Source organism: Wyeomyia smithii, chromosome 2 (assembly GCF_029784165.1).
Source record: "Wyeomyia smithii strain HCP4-BCI-WySm-NY-G18 chromosome 2, ASM2978416v1, whole genome shotgun sequence".
NCBI classification, from domain to species: domain Eukaryota; kingdom Metazoa; phylum Arthropoda; class Insecta; order Diptera; family Culicidae; genus Wyeomyia; species Wyeomyia smithii.
Window position 1 is genome coordinate 104,408,067 of NC_073695.1, and position 14,559 is coordinate 104,422,625.

The 14,559-nt window shown below is 36.7% G+C and overlaps 1 protein-coding gene across 5 annotated transcripts in view; it reads right to left on the reverse strand.

Moving 5' to 3' along the window:
* Positions 1–14,559, reverse strand: part of LOC129720907 (rho-related BTB domain-containing protein 1) — an 87,002-nt gene that overhangs the window by 55,853 nt on the left and 16,590 nt on the right. Inside the window, exon 1 of one of the 5 annotated variants that reach the window (XM_055672809.1) lies at positions 4,837–4,910. The exons of the other annotated variants lie outside the window; for them this stretch is intronic. The gene's annotated coding sequence lies outside the window, so the exon portion shown is untranslated. Of the gene's footprint in view, positions 1–4,836; positions 4,911–14,559 lie in introns of those variants that run through there. 5 annotated transcript variants of the gene reach the window in all.

Below are 14,559 nucleotides of genomic sequence, written 5' to 3' on the forward strand. Positions count from 1 at the left end.
TTCTCAGCCTCCCCTTCATTTTTTCAGAAATATATTTAATTACACTCGAAGGAACTTCATTTACACTTAGTGATGTTGTGCCTGTAGTGTTTTTTTGTGCAAACAACATTTAACAACTACAACGAAGTTAAAGTTTAAAAAGATTCAGTTTTGTTTTTTGTTTCATTTGCCAACAATTACATTCACTGTATTACGAAGACAGCTAATATTAGTATATTATTTTATTAGTAAAGTTAAAAATAAAAAAATATCTAACAATGATGAAATGTAAAAAAACGATTCTGAATAGATCTTAGTAAATGGACAAAAAATTCATAAGCACTCGCCGGCTCTTACTCCTCTAAAAATAATATTTTTAGGAACTTACTCGGTCGAAATTATGTCGGTCACGATTATTTAGTGAATATCGAAGATAAAAATTAAATAAAAATAACTTATAACCGTTGCAAAAATGTTCAATTCTTGTTGAATAATTTATGGTTTTTATGGTAACCATATTCATAAGATAAGCTTTCAATCACCATCAGTAGCAGCATTGCAGTTTTGATTGCACGCGAATAGAAATCGTGCCTGCTGCAATGATAGACGACGAGAAACTCGCGGCACTCTGCTCCACACATACTCTATGGTACTGTTGCTTTTACCAGCAAGTTTTCTTTTAAGACATCAGTTTCTATTACGCTCTAACAGCAGGTTTAGAAATTTTTCAAACTTCTCGAAAAACCTTTACCTTCGAGACATCAAATTAGTCTAGGTTCATGAAAGCAAACATAAATTGACCTATTGGGACGGGGAGACTCTGTCAATTTGTTTTTTATATTGATTCAGAGGATATCACAGAGAACGGTTAGTGTCTACTCATGTCGTCTGTGCTAGGGATGCTCGCATGTAATTGGTTCATTGTTCGTGTAAATTTGTCCTTGACACTTTTTATCGATTTTTACGGCTTTGCAATGAAAAAATAATGATAACTAGCATGTTACGAAATTGTTCAACGTTTTATCTAGTCAACAACATGTTGGTTATTGTTATCTAACATGTGGTTATGCTGTTATTATCGTTTGACGCAACTTATGCCAGTTTCATTTCCAATTTTACAGAATGCACACCAGTATAGAAAACAAAGACGTAGTCCCACGTCAAAAAGTTCTCGATTTGGAGCTCATTTTTGGAAATAACTCGGTCTGTGTAGAAGCTATCTATTTTGTGTCTTTTACAAAGTTGAGATATTCAAAAAAATTTCCCACGACTACTCTGATATGAAACGGTAAATCTCCTAACCAAGAGAAGTTAGATGAAGCGTGCTTTCAGCAGTTTTTTTGTGATAACATGATGTACAACTTTGCTGAACATACTATTGCTCGAAAGTGTAAAACTGAAAAATCAAATTCTGAAGCGCCACAAGCGGCGAAATTTCGAACTAAAACATGTTATCATTCTTTGAGGCTTCTTACGTACTAAAGATCTTCTGAAGATAGTATGTAAATAAAAACAGTATTTGGAGAGTAAATGAAAGAAGGTCACGATTTTCAGTCAAAAAGTAAAGCCTTGGTGCTACATTTCGATTCGGAACTCGACCTTCTGTTCATTATACAAAGACTTCGCAGCCAACTGTTAAGAGCCAGTTCTCGAGAGGCGCAACCGCATGTTGTTTTGATGTTCTCCGATTCAGCTGAAATTTTCAGCGTTTGTTTGTCTATTCAAGGTAGGAGGTTTTGCAAAATTTCAATTTCCCGGGTCCGCCCCGGGTGTCACCCGCTAGGGGGTGACACCCGTGAGGAAAATTTTCATACGTATCGCCCTCAAAAAAAAAAGATTAGAGTAGATTTACTTATCTTTCAAATCGGGTAAAAAAAATCCGCGCTATTGCAAAAAATCCCGTTTGAAAATACGTATAAAAAAAAACCCGCGTAAGAAAGAGTGTGTATAATCCCAACCATTTTTTAAAAAATGGGTAGATTAAGTGCAATTGAAAACGAACGAAAATGATTTCACTGCAACCTGGTGGGGGTGACACCCAGGAGGGGAGGAGGGTGACACTCAAATTTCCCGCCCCGGGTGTCACCCGGTCACGCTACGCCACTGCGTTCCTCGAGACCAACTGAGAGGGTTTTACGATTTTGAGTAATGAGGTAATTTTCGTTCATTTTTATAGTCAATATAGTCGCGTTAGATAGGTTTTATTTTTTTTTTTCATGTTTGTGAAAAAATGTTAAGGAATAGATAAGCCGCGATTTTCCTCTAGCTATCGAAAACCGGTGCTGAATTCGGCTTCTCGGCGGGTTTGTTTTGGTCGACACAGGCAGCCATCGTTGAATTATGCAGTTTAGCCTCAATCTTGTTAGTGTTCGTAAAGGCGAAGTTTTTGCCGCCTTCTTTGTGTAAGACCAACGAAGGTTGTTCCGCTGGCCCGTGAGCACGAAGGCTACAATTTGTATTTGCTCACCGGAAGAGGCTAGCAAAGCTGTTGGCTATCTCCGGCTAAAGAATAAGGAATAAGAATCCCGCAGAAATTTGCTGCAGGAGCAGCATGGAAATTTGTTTGTTGAGGCCACACCACCGTATAAGTTAAAATATCCCCAAAGCCTCGAGTTGATTACCATACTCATTTAATTTCAAACGTGATCCTCTTGTGTTGAGATATAGAGAATAAAAAAAAATTGCAATTCGATATTTATAAATCAATGGCTTCACATGTTACAAACTCGAACAAAGAAAGGTCAACGCGCGTTTGGCAACAAAAAAGGTATTTTTTGTTTCTTTTTGATAACAAAAACAATTGATAACACTGGGTCAAAAGTTGTTGAATAGAAGTTGAAATACATTTTTGGTTATGAAGATCATATTTAATTGGTTTATTACACTAGTCGACAAAAGCGCAAGAAACGTTGCCCTAATGCTCAAAAATGTTGCCATAAAAAGACTATAGTTTTTTAACAATTTTTATGAAATTAAGGTTTCTAGTAAATGCAGAAGTGCATCAAAGGGCCGCAGAGCAATTATTCGCCGGGTTCGTCGCTTTTACGTTATCTTCGCGAAGGGCAATTCACAGAAATGGTAAAAAAGCTATAACCTTTTATTTTTTTTTCAAAATCGAGCTGTAGGGCAAAACCTGCGTTTACCAGTGTTATGTGCAATAACCTACATTTGAAATTAGATGTCAATTTTTCACCATTACGCAACCTTTCTTTTCAACAAAATATTAGTAGCACATTACCTTGCAGTAAAAATAATATTACTGTAAATAAACGAAATAACATTCTATATAAAATAAACCTGAAAGCTAATTTCAAATGTTAAAATTACAGAGCTTTGTATTAAATACTCAAAATAAATAGAAACTGAGATTTAAACAAAAATTTTAACAACCACAAATCATCTAGAAAGTCGTTGCGTTACATATTGGACACAGTGGTAAATATATATTGATGAGGACAAGTCTTCTATAAGGTGCATCAATGGCTGAAATGATGTAGCCGGAAAATCTTTATCATGTTTTCGCAAACACACATCCTGTCTGTCCGGTCCGAACCAGCACAACTGTACTGACGGTGAGCGTCTAGTCGTTCGCACTGTCGGTCTACCGAGTGATGAAAAAATAGCAAGTACCAAGCACAAAGAACTTTTCCTCTCGTCCTGCTGCACAGCTGCTGCTTGGTTCGTTATACGTTATACTGGAGAGTGTTGTACCTAGATATATATAATTTGACAGATAGCAGTACACTTCTAGAATTGCGTCTAGAGCAAATATATGTTTTACGAAGCGCAGAAACATAAGATAAAAAAACTGGATGTTTTGGTTTGCTTTCCTGATAATAGGATCATGAAAAAAAAAAAATTATCAAACACCTTCAGTAAATAATAGTAACTATCAAGCTATACAACGACACACAACTCGATCTTGAATTGAGTAATTGAACATCCCATTCTTGCCAACAATGACTTTATTCGCTAACCAGTAAAAAAGTCAACAATCAATTTAACAAAATGTATTCAAATTTGCGGAAGCCTCGGTGAAAAAAGAATAATGCATTTTACGGCTATCATTTACTGCAGAAAAATCTGTTCACTACGGGGGTACCGTTCAATAATAAAAGCAGTACGATGATGATGATGATGATGCTGAGATAGACAATGTATACGTGCAATCAACAACCTATCTATCAATTGTGAATTAATCAATGTAAATACGAGTGTTTTAGTCTTAGCTATCCAGAACTACCCGTCGAACACGAGATGGTCACATATGGATAAACATTCAACCGGTTCACCTAATTGCAAACTTATCTCGTGGCCGTGTTTTTTAACCCGACCAGACAAACTACAATTAGCAGTCTTCTGGTTAACCTGGACAAACATGAATAAAATAGATGCAGAAGAAAATTTATGATTTCTTATGGTTTGATGTTTTCACAATGGAAGTATTTTAGTTATAGCACAAGAACAAAAATAAACAGCAACATATAACGATATGATAACTTAAGTGTAGCCTTTCAAATTGGAAAAAGCCCGCAATAATGTTTTTCAGTTAGAAAGTATCTTCGACTCAATAATGTTTTCGAGTAATCTACGTGTTGCTAACATTCAATAACGATTCACATGTACGTATGACTTACTATGGTGCCTGTGGATAAGTGTCAAAAATCATCTGCTCCTTCGTATATCACAAAAACTCATATTCAACACAGCGATGATGGCACAATCATCACGGTATCCTTCCTTGTTTACTATTATGGCCTAAGATAGCACATATAAAGCTGAATAAAGCTTGAGTTCCAGTTACTATATTACATCAAAACACGTTTGCTGTCGAATTTTATTGTAGAGAAAAATTACCTGTGAATACTAAGAAATCCAGTTCTGTCAAAGATTCTGTGACCAGTATATTATATCGAGCTCGGATAGAGACAAACGAGAGATAATTTGATCGTTTTCCTGGAATATATCAAGAAACATACAACCGATAAGTAACCATTCGAAAGAGAATATTGCCCATCTCGTTAAATAGATGCGGGCCAACAAGTACGCAGTTTACGTCCCTGACGTACAGGAGCAGGGGTCTTTGCTCGAGGCAGGGACCGAGGTGCAATGATGATATTGCAATGTAAATAATTGAAAGATAGCAGGCATGACGAACATTTCATTTGAGTGAGTATTTATAGGCACTAACGGTTAGCAATTGGTCGGCATCTAGTAGAAGGAACAGGGTGTACTTAATTTTATTTTCAGCTATCAAGATAAGGTGTGTTACCTAATTTTATAACAGGACTGTTTTTAAAATAAATACCATATCAGTCAATGCATTTATTTTAATATTTCTCGAACGAATCTGTCGCAGCCAATTACTTTGTTTTATCAGAAAAATAACTTTTTTTTACTAGTCTATTAAACCAGTCGTACGTTTGAATCCTGGCTTGGGAGAGACTGTTAGTGTCAGTAGGAACGTAGCACCAGCCCCGCAATTGTCCTGTATACTAACAGTTGGTTGAGAAGTCAGTGTCAAATAAACAGAACAGCACGAGCCACCTCAGCTCAAATTCTGGAACAAGAAACCAGCATTATTCACTTATTTTTAAAATACCAACAAATGAATGATGACAATTGATAAATGATCAAGATTGAACGTCCGTTCTGGAATGCAGCCTATTATTGACCCTATTATTATATGTTGACACTAAAGTATTGTATGAGGACCTAGCACTTGAAAGATAAGTGGTTTCTAAGTTCCTGGAGTAAATCAAACATACTCATATAGCTCATAATTTTAAGTGTTGAACAAAAAGCTTTTAGATTACCTTTTTGCTAGCTCATTTATATTGAACCGCTGCAGATATGGAAGAAGTAATGTTCAATGACATTTTCCATGACATTTTGTTCGTTCGCCTCCCCGAAACGGAGGTAGATCACTCTGATGTGCAATGTACCATGATTACCAAACACATCGCTCAGCTGCAAAACAAGGCTCAATATGGTTTTCCCAACTGATGAGCCCCTATAAATGTCGGTACATAAAAACCGCCCGGTGTGGGTGGCCAGACGTCATGTATAACTAGTAGTGTGGTTCACAATATGGATCTCAAAAAAGGCTTAAAAATAAGCGCCTTGAGATATTAAATTCAATAAATGATAACATTTTTTTTAGATATTTTGATGTTTTTTAATGTTATACCGACAGATTTCTGCGAGATTGAAATGAAAATGTTACAAGTTAAGAAAAGAGTTTGTTATAACTAAGTTTTCGCAAACAATGCTTCAGTTCGTAAGCTTTGCAATGCATTGTGTATTTTTTTATTGAATAATCTTGTGCATGACGTTATTATCAACCATACCAACGGGAACAATAAAGTAACACATGTCTCATCACCCTAATTGAAAGATTAAACGATGACGCGAGTTCAATTCTTCATTCAGTCTGAACGACATATTGGAAAAAATAACGGAGCAAACGTCTATCATTTTTGACATTTGTTCGCAATCTTGTTATCACCGGCTATAACAAGACCCCTCTTCACGTGACTGTCTAGCTTTTTTTTCTCATTGCAAAAACATCTTCGAACATGCAACTAACTTCATTCGAAATTAATCAATCGAATCATTTATAACCAGGTAATAAAAAACACAATCATGACAGACAGAGTTTCGAGCGAATAACTTGTAATGATAACCGTGATTTAAATACAACGGAGCACCCTACAGCAGAACAATAAATAATCCTTTCGTAGGTTTAGTATCGATTTGTTTGTGAAGGCTGCTGTTTATGATTTTAAATTCGTTCTGATTCCAAAATATGATAGCCCAATGACGTAGGTTGAACGAGCTACAAGCACCCAATTAGTACACGAAAAAAACGAATACGCAGTATTTTCACATGCTACAGAATGTACTGGAAGATATCTAGTTCTATGATAAACATCGTTTTAGTTATTACTCAGCGCTAAAATAGATGTGTTTTGAATACAATTGAATCAGGAATTTGTACTTTGTATACAAAATTAATAGAGGAACTGCTCCATTATTCATCTCAGCCCGTATATTCATCTCATTCAACATGTAAACACAATTGAAAACAGGAAAAAACGCATATTTTCTTCTCAAACTAATCTGCTAATCCATGGAATGGATTCTTCTTAGTTCACTTTAGATTCCTCATAGAGTATAATCGTCAAAAACTCACTTAAAAGCACTAAATTTGATATTATAGTCGGGCATCAGCACTCGAAAACTCATTTAATTCAATCACCTACCTCAGAAAACTAAATCCGCGCATCTTTCTATACGGCTACAACGGGAATCGTTCAGCAGCCAACCAAAGATTTTTTTTCAGCTCTAGCGGACACTTTTCATTTTTATCACTAAACAAAATCACTCAATACACTAAGAATACTTTAATCTTTGGAATGTTCACCTCAAATTTCCTAAAACAAGCTTGAATTAACAGAAAAATATGAGATGAATTTCTGCAACTCCTAAATTTCAACTGTATGTATTTTCATCTGTTTTCACTGCGTTGAAGAAAATCAAGAGTTGCCAAATCAGTTTCTGTTAATACGAAAAAATCATACTAATATGTTGAATGATTCCGACATAATTGATATAAATCGAAAGCACTGCAATGGTTACCTAGGTTACCATTTTTGCACGTGAACAACTACAGCGGATATCTAGGTAACCTACTACGACGGGCTGCGGCTACGTTCATTCATGATAATGTGACTCATTCACGATTAACAGTTAGATGAGTATGGGGGCATCGTGAGATGAATAATTGAACAGTGATTCAAGTTTTGAGATGGATATGGAAGCGTTGTGAAAAATGGTTTGTATTACAAAATTCAGGATAAATCTAGTTAATTTTACTAAATATACAATGTTAAACGATTCCATAAAAGTACGTAAGCATATTTAGCTTATTTGTTCAATGATTCCGTGAAAATTTGATCTTTAATCCGTGCATTCTTCGTGAATATCGGCTTAATGAGATGAATAATGGAGCAGTTCCCCTATGCACAGAAAATAAAATAAAATCCTGAACTGCATAACAGGCTGCGAATATTCTTCAGGATAACCTTACAAACTGAACTATTTAACGAAGAATAATAATAACAATAGTTAAAAACCTTTTCTTCTTGTTCCTTTTATTTCAATTGTATCAGATAATTATATCGAGACGACCTCAAACGATTTCAAAAGTTTCAAATATTCGTAAGGCATAACTTATTTTGGTTTCTATAGACAACTGAGACGGCGTACGTACCTACTTTTCAAATGTTTACATTTTAGTTAGGTAAAGTTTTATGAATGGATGAATTTTGATTTAGCAGATGAATTAGGAGTTATCACTACACCGAATTTCTACATTTTGAAGATGTATCTCAGGCTAGTAATCTGATCCCCAATGTATTCAACATTTCACCTTTCGTGATGAAGACTCACTTTTCGTAGCTGTTCGTGAAAAGATGGATTTAACAAGTACAACACACATGCTTCGCCCTAGAGCTCAAACTGGTATAAAATGAAGATTTAGGAGCTTTTAACCATTTCTGTGAACTTTAGTACCCTTAGCAATAGTAACTTTTTAGAGACTCAAATGAGTTTTCCAGTAATCCAACGTAGGAGCGATGAACCCAGCGAACACTACTGTGCGGCACTTTGACGTAATTGTGCATACGCTAGGGGTTTCGAAATTCACAGGAATATAATGTTTCTAGGGCATCTATTTTGAGCTTTAGGACATTTTTTTGACGTGGGACTACATCTTTCTTCACTATACTAAGGTACATTCTGTGAAAACTGGATTGAACATGTAACGTTTTTGGTTGGCGGATCTTCCATTTAGTATTCCCTGGACACGTACAAGCTCGGGCTATGCTATTCCAAACATTTCCGAGCCTACGTTTTCTGGAACTGCTTCTGCTCTTCTGGACGGTATGTCGCTGCTGAATATGCTACAGTTGTGCACTGTCACTAACGATAGGAACCGTTATTCGTCAATGAGGAATCGGCACCGGATTGCACTGTCGTTGAAGCTCGTGAGCCTCTACTAGAAATGGATTCGCATCACCCTCCTCTATTGGTCACTCAAGCATTTCCGTAACCAGTTGATTTTGATGATACGCCCGAAAATAGGGAATTTAATTTTGTCAAAGCAGATTTTATTGCACTAATGGATTCGTTACAAGCAATCAACTGGGAAACGGCACTAAATCATGCTACGGATGTTAATCTTACTGTAGAAAGACTCTCAACTATTTTACTTCAGCTGTTCAGTCTTCACGTTCCAGCTTCTCGTCCCAGACCGAAAACCACCCTGGTCTAATCAGCGGTTGAAAAAATTAAAACGTTTGAGAGCAAAAGCACTTCGCAGATACACACATCAACGGAATCTCTTGACAAAGCGAGACTTCACCCAGGCCAGTAATAACTACAGAATATATAACCGTATCCTTTATTCACAGCACATCCTACGTGTACAGTCAAGCCTCAGAAGAAACCCGAAAGGTTTCTAGGCCTTTGTGAATGACAAACGGAAGGAGAGCGGACTCCTTTCGCAAATGTTTTTGGAAGGAGAAAGGAAATGTTTTTGGAATTGCACAAGCGTATAGAAACCTAGGGTTTATAATTCGAATCACCAAAGAATTTTCAAACCCAAATTGCCTGCGTTCATTATATTTTCCCTGGTGCGGTCGGTGCTAGAAACATCTGCTGTTGTTTGGTGCCCTAATGCGGAGATTTGGAAAAATAAAATTGAGTCGGTGCAAAGCCGGTTCATCCGTTATGCACTACGTACTCTACCATGGAGTAGCCCGAGTGAGCTTCCTCCATACATTGATCGCTGCCGTTTACTGGATATGGACACTTTAGCAAAAAGGAGAAATATATCGAGAGCTGTTTTTGTGGGGAAACTTTTCGCTGGACAAATTGATGCCCCGGCCATTCTCTCTCAACTCAACATCTATGTGCCTGCGAAAAGCCTGAGATCCTGGAACTTTCTACGACTTGACTACCAACGTACTAACTACGGCCAGAACGAACCTATAAGAGCGATGTGTGACGTATTCAATAGATTTCAGTCAATAGTTGATTAAAACTATTCAATAGATTCGACTATTTTGACTTTAATGTAACCATAGACGTTTTCAAGAATAGGTTAAGACGACTCATGTAGTGCATACGATAGTTTAAAAATGTTTCATGTGCTTGTTAGATAGCTTGTATTGCTGGAAATCTGTTTGTTAATGTTGCTCTTTGTTCTTTGTTTGTTATTGTTAGTGTATCAACATTCTAATAAGGCCACTGCGGGTCAGATGGAAATAAATAAATAAAAAAAAAAAAATTAAAAAAATAATGTTTTCAACTTTACAACATAAACAACAATCTTTTGAGTTCGTTTGCACTCGAGAATAACATGAAGGCGGATGAAATGGAACATCTTGAATACCGGTTTGGCAGTGAGAGAATGGTAGCAATAGTTCCGCAATAGTTCTGTACACTAACAGTTGGCTGTGAACTTTGTGACAAATGAACAAAACAGCAAGACCCACGTCGGCTTTGATTCTGGATAGGAAATTTGAGACAATATTGAAATGCTAAGCTGGATTGTCTGCATGTTCAGTACCATTAGCCGTGTTGTGCAGCCAAACCAGTTTGGATATTATTTATTATTAATGGTTCCGATACATGAGAAACTATGATTGGGGCTTATTTATGAACTATTCGTAAAGAATAAGAAGATGTCGAATAAATGTTCATTTATTTTTTATTTCGAACATTTTGAAATTTCTTGCAAACGAAAATATTCCTTTATGATATAATGCTGTACTTCAGGTTTATTGCCGGTTCATGACCTGCTGCCACAAACACACACATTACTGCTGAAATCAAGCTTTCAAAAGCAGAATTACGACTAGTCATCTGGCACATAGATGAGTACGCTGCGAGTTTACTTGTGTAACTTGCATGCATCTTCCGATGCTATTGAATTAATTGGTAATGTGTTGTGTTCTCTACGTAAAAGAGAGTAAGAGTGCAAAATTTAGCTTCGCTGTGTGAGTGCCAATCCAATCCGAACAATAAAATCATTCAGCCACAGCGCCGGATAAGTCCACAGTCTATCCCACATGGTCAAATACACATTCATCGGGAGTTTTATTATCTCGTCTTCGCTGCCGCCGCCACCAGTCAGACATTTGTGATAAACTTCTTACCCCGTACCTTGCTACATAGAATGAAAAATTCGAAAATAAACACAGGAAGGCGGTAATGTGTAAACCCAAAAATATTATTCGACTTTCTTGATAGCAAATGACTGTGAGGCTTATCAGTAATTTACAATATTAGGTTGATATTATTGGAAGTTTTTCACACGCCATTGTTAAGATAAACGTACAGTGTAAACTTAGCCATCATATAAAAGGGAGCGTAACAGAAAAATTTCTAAAATTTGTTTCTCTTTTTTTGTAATATTTGAAAGCATTTGAATGCAAGTGATAAGAATTCATTGTTGTGTTGTGCATTGTCTGTATGTGTATGTATGTACCACTTTTCAATCTTACTGATATTTCTCGGAAATGGCTGGACCGATTTCCACAATCTCAGAAACAGAACAGAAGATTCTGTTTCGCAGCGTAAGCGAGACATTTATATGTTGACTGGTTCTGGCCAAAGATGCGACCCTCTCCCCGCAAAAGGGGGGAGATCAAGTGTTGTTATTGTATCTTTGAGTATCGCTTACACTCTTGATATTACATTAAACATATTTGAGCCGTTGAGAGCAAAAGTGGTACATGTGCGATTTTTACACTTTTTGGGTTTTTTGCATAAATTGATGCAGAACGCAATAATGTACTAGAATATCCAAGAAAAACCGAGATCTGATAACCTAAACCAAAGTTATAGCCAGCACATTTTATAACTATGGAAAATATGCTATAATATAGATTTATTTATTTTACTTTCCATGCGTGGAAAGATAGTCTTCACTATTATTTTTGGTTTACATTTTTAATAAAAAAATCAGAATGGATTCACTTGTTTGCAAAAAAGATCTGATTGAGAGCGTTTCTGGGAACAGAAGTAAGTAAATTTTTTTCTAATAGATGATAAACTTAACCAAATCACGAAGTTGGCAACTTGAGAGTCAAATCAAATAACAGAAAATGCACTTTTATGTGTGAACTCTAGTTACTTCAATATAACAATCATTCCCAAATGAATAACCATTGACTCATTAAACTGCTAATGTACCGATACATTTTGGTTAGATAGGGCAGACAGACGACTTTGTGAAGAGGTTTGTTCTAAAACAATCTATTTAATCTGCGAATATATGGTTGACTGTTTCTATTTTTCTTCAGCAGTGAGATAAAAGATACTACCGGAAAATGCAACCGATATCATGATTGTATTTATAGTTTCACTGGTGTTTGACATTCTGTTTGCGTTGTTTGTACTTCACTATTCAAAGTGTCTCGGGCCAGCCAGCGCGACTCTGAAGCAGGTTTGATCGCTCGATGCACAACGTGGTTGAGGTCACGTCCGCAGCTTTCCGCCACAAAGAGACCAGTGCAAAATTGACGTATTCCCGTTAGCTCCGTCATATAAAATCTAGGCGGTAATTATTTAGTGTCTTCTTTTTCAGTTTTATCGTCCCCATGGGGTGCGGTTTGGTCGGTGCTCACATGGATTAAAAACCCATTTTCGGTTGCATGGTAATTTTATCACCTGCTAAAAGCTTCATTAGCGCGTGATAAATTGGCTAACCTTATCGTTCAAGCGGACATATCATTGCGGTAATCTTTTTTATTCCCTAGTCACCCCTTTACCCACTTTCGCTTTCATTTAATATACATAAGCACTAGGATTTCTTTATAATGGTCAAAACACCACGGGGAAATGCTGCGCATCATGTCATGTATGCAGCAATGCTCATAATTCAATTACCCATGATTTCCGTTCATGCCATTGTTACACTCTTGCACATATAAACGACCGCTTTAGAACGAACAAGCTTGAATACTGCCTTCCGTTCAATTATTGGCGATTATAAAGATTAAGTCTATTTTTAGCATATATTGCCGCAACAGACCGCAATGGGAGGGGTCCTCATTCTTCGCAGCACCAGCCGGGCCCGTGTTTACCACGACGAAAACATGCCTCATCGCCTTGCTTCTTACCTTATTTTCTGACAGCTTTGTTGTCCCTTTCAAGGCTTCATCAGGATCGATTAGGGTTTTAAGGCAAAAAGTGTTAAAATAGGTAGTGAAAGGTATCTGTCAATACGAGTGTTCTTTGTTGACGGCATTTTTATTATAGCTTGAAACGACATCCACAAAAACTTAGAAATACCGTGATGTGTATGATCTTAAAATTTCGCTCAAAAGGAGAGTGCGAACCCGTAAACTCGTATCCAAATTCACTGATGTCATTTAACTGCTTGGTTGAAAAGTCACCGGACTTTTTTGAAAATAGTGCCACCAGAAATATTTACTTATAATTTATAGTCAAAATCAATGTATAAACGCTACATATCAAAGTTTTATTGCAATCGGACCAGTGATTCATACATTTTCGTTGATTTTGAAACAATGAAACGATCTAAATTCCGTGTGTTGGAGATCTGAAACGATCTAAATTCCTACCGTTTAATGAAAAAACACAACAAAACTTAAGAAACATTCCACGTGGCCATCTTTGTGAGGGGGGGGGGGGGGGGCAGGTGTATGGGTAATGTCCACGGTCCATACAATTTTGTTAGAATTTATATGGGCAGTTGTCCACGGAGGGGGAAGGGGGGGGGGGATTAAAATCGTTCAAAGTCTGTCCACGTGGAATGTGGTTAACCCCTTACCGTAGTGAACGTCCAAAATAAACTGTTAAGTTGGAAAACATCGAAAGAATGTCCAAAATAACATTGACCAACCGTAAAGTAAAGTTGGACGAGATCACGAGCGTGGAAAAGCCAAACTCGATTGGAAAGGGTATAGGGTCTGTATTCTGGGATGCGCACAGAATAATATTTATCGACTTTCACACGATAGGCAAATTTTTTTGCTCTTCTCAGATTCTACAGCTTGGAAGAGTACTCAGCTGGTATGTTACTGTTATCTTTAGTGTCATCAGTTACACAAACAAACTTGAATGTAAATGCTGTCACATAATTTATATTTTAGAGAATCAAAAGCATACCGAAAACATCGATAAGCCAAATAAAATTTCTAAGCAAATCGTTGAATCGGTTGATGATCACACACTTTCCAAACAAGCTTTATCTCGACATCGCATTAGATTATGCTCATGAGAGAAAACATCAGTTGATCTTTTGCGACGTGAATGTTCTGTCTAACTTTTCATTGACAAAGAAATAAATGTTGCACTAGGTGGTTAGCGTCTGGCAATGTATTGTAATTAGCATTACACAAATATTCTAAACTACATGATTCGATTCGCACAAAAACATACTTTGAAGCACAAACCCATGTATAAAACTTAGTATGGCAACATCAAATCCCATGATATTCGTTTCTGTTCGGGTCTACATTCATATCGGCAAAAGTGTCTCAA